General features: G+C 42.7%; 1 non-coding gene across 1 annotated transcript; it reads left to right on the top strand.

Annotated features, from left to right (window-relative positions):
- Window positions 1–3,041: 3,041 nt before the first annotated feature.
- On the top strand, window positions 3,042–3,171 carry Gm23014. Its single transcript, XR_003956608.1, has one exon. It is a non-coding gene; the product is annotated as a small nucleolar RNA SNORA17 (small nucleolar RNA).

Raw genomic sequence — 3,171 nt, 5'->3', positions numbered from 1 at the left:
AGGGGCTGATCCTGAATTAGTTTGGGGTATATTTTAAATAAAGGAACTATATTGTGAGTGAACATTTAAGAGAAAAATCCCTTGTGATGGCTCCTTGGTTGTCAATCAACTAAAGTCCAAACCCCTGTGAAGGATTTTTTTTTCTCATTTGGGTTGTTGTTGCTTTTATTTTTTGGTGTTCTTTTTTTTTTTTTTTTCCCAAGGCAGGGTTTTTCTATGTAGCCCCGGCTGTCCTGGAACTCACTCTGTAGACCAGGCTGGCCTCAGAGGTCTGCCTGCCTCTGCCTCCCAAGTGCTGGAATTAAAGGCATGTGCCACCACTGTCCCGTATGAGGAATTTTTCTTAATCAGATTATTTGAATCAGAAAGACTAACCCTAAATATGGGCCATACCTTCTAGTGGCAGCCCAGATGAAAGGCAGGGAGTAAGGAAACCCCCTTTTGCCTGTTTGCCCTCACTCTTACTGACATGATCTATCCTGGTGCTGTATTATTCCTTCATCAGCATCAGAAACAGCTTCTTTGGGGTTCCAACACAGAATGATAACCGGTGGCTCTCCAGGAATCCTCTAGGACTCCAGCACTGGATGCCTCTCCAGTGTAAGACAGTCATTGTCAGGCTACCTGGACCACATCCTATAAACCAGTCTATTAAGTATCTATCTACACACACACACACACACACACACACACACACACACACTCACCATAGATTCATTCTATTAGTTCTATTCCTTTAGAGAATCCTAATACACACCTATTTACCTTCTTGGTTTTTTTTTTGTGTGTGTGGGGGGTTGTTTTTTGGTTTGTTTTTGTTTTTTTGTTTTTTGTTTTTTGTTTTTTGTTTTTTTTTTTTGAGACAGGGTTTCTCTGTGTAGCCCTGGCTGTCCTGGAACTCACTCTGTAGACCAGGCTGGCCTCGAACTCAGAAATCTGCCTGCCTCTGCCTCCTGAGTGCTGGGATTAAAGGCGTTCGCCACCAGGTCCGGCCCTATTTACCTTCTTATACTTATGCATAGCTAGGCATGCAATTAAAGTCAGATGCCTTGTAGGAAAGACTATATGCATTAAGCAAATGCATATATAATTCAAGCCTCTTGGTCAAAACAGAGATCTTCACATTTTATATTCTTGAATAACCAGCTCTTTCTCCTTCTTGACCCCATAAAGGAAGGCTGAGGGCAATAGCCTGGTCTTGTGTACCCTAACTCAAGGAACTTACTGCTCATGCAATATATCTGTACAGTCTCTTTGCTTTTTGAATAAAGTATCTTTGGCTCTTGGCAATGTATGTATGATTTCTTGACCAAGCCCACTCAGTCAGTCAACAGGTTCTCCAGCGTGGAATTAAAAGAGAAAAGACAGCTAGACAACATTGTAGCATGACCCCAGTCAATTCTGAGACTGAAGGCAAATTTAATTTTCCCAATCCACTTTTTATACAATTTTAATTACATGCAAGTATTAAAAGCATTAAAAGGTGAGCAGTACAATAAGGAACTAACAAGGCAGTAAGCAAAGTCCTGTGATTACTCCCATGACAGTTGTTTAAAAGGGCTTGTCATAATGACCAAAATACTTGAGCCCAAGTCCTTGTCCAAGCCCAAAATCTTGCCTGATGCCAACTTCTTTTGTTCCACCCTAAGATTAAAATTCCTGCCTTACCCCACTTCCCTATTATAGTCTAAAGTTAGATTCTTGCCGAAACTTACTTCCTTATCATGGCCTAATGTCAGATTCCTGCCTGAAGCCCATTTCCTTGTCCTTGGCCAATGTCAGACTCCTGCCAAGTGGCACACTAAAAGGCTCTGCACAAGTTCTCAGTTCTTTGAATAAGACAGGAAGAACCTGGAAACACCCAATCCTGACACTAAGTAACAGACTTGTGATTGACAGGAGACAATGGTGAGAAATTACTATTTAATGGGTTCAGAAGTTTAGTCAGAGCTGATGAAAACATTTTTCGATGACTGTGGTGTTTGCTTGTGCAATATGAGCACCAAATCCCACTGAACAGCAAGCAAATCTCTCTGAGCACTTAAGAGTTAAGATGGGGGCCCAGTATGATAGTGATAGAACCTAGTGGGGAAACCCCCACTCAATTCCCAATCTGGCGCGCACCCAAAGAATCACGAAAAGGCCTTGATGTAATTACATGAGGTCATTTAATGACGGGGCTCCAGACCGACATGCATCCCACACAGGAGATAACGGATGTCGGCCACGAGGCTTGAAAGCTAGGGGTTTTTATGGGCTAAGGGGCTTAGGGGTGTGGAGTTCAGCATAGCGACACACTATTGGCTTATTCAAAACATCAGCAGAAAAATTACATGTACATGCAGGGGGGTCTCAGAATTCTGTGAGTTGTTGACTCAGTTTAGATAGCCCTGTTATGTCCTCACATTCCTCTTTATCTTATGGTCAAGCTGTCCCCAGGAATGTTTTAACTACGGGGCATACCCGGGTTTGTTTTTCTTTATTCTCAGCCCCAGGCAGCCTCTAAGCTCACAAACAACCAGCAATTTCTGAGTACTTTATATGACTTACAGGTCTTGAAATTTCATCTTTCTTTCAATAGCACATGTCTTCAGTCCCAACAATGCGGAGGCAGAAGCAGGCAGATCTCTGTGAGTTCAAGACCAGCATAGTCTACAGAGTGATTTACAGGTCAGCCAGGGTTATATAGAGAGACCCTGTCTCATAAAAATAGTTAGAGAGTAGGAGCTGGAGAGATGTTTTGCCAATTAAGAGCAAATACTGCCTTTGAAGAAGATGAGAGTTCAGTTCCCAGAATCCATATCTGGAGGCTCAGAACAGCTTCTAACTCCAGCTCTAGAGAATCTGATGCACTCTTTTAGCCTCCATAGGCAACATACCCACATGTACATAAACACACACACAGATGTGCGCACACACAATTAAAAATCAATCTTTGAAAAGGGAGCTAAGATAGTAGTTTTCACGTACCCATGAAAACAGAGGGCCATCCTAGGGGACCTATTCTAGTTTGCTTCCTGCTGTGACCAAAACCAATTTGGTCTGACCCTAGAGGGTTTGCAAGTGTGGCTGCTGTATCACATGTGCATCAGTAGGGGTCAGAGAGGAGAGGATATATCTGTGCTCAGTGTTCTGACCTGTGACCATCTGAATGCTTAGTAGTCTAACACT

The sequence above is a fragment of the Mus musculus genome, chromosome 6, assembly GCF_000001635.26.
Source record: "Mus musculus strain C57BL/6J chromosome 6, GRCm38.p6 C57BL/6J".
Lineage (NCBI taxonomy): Eukaryota > Metazoa > Chordata > Mammalia > Rodentia > Muridae > Mus > Mus musculus.
Note: the sequence above shows the minus strand (reverse complement) of the source record. Positions and strands in the feature narration are given on the sequence as shown.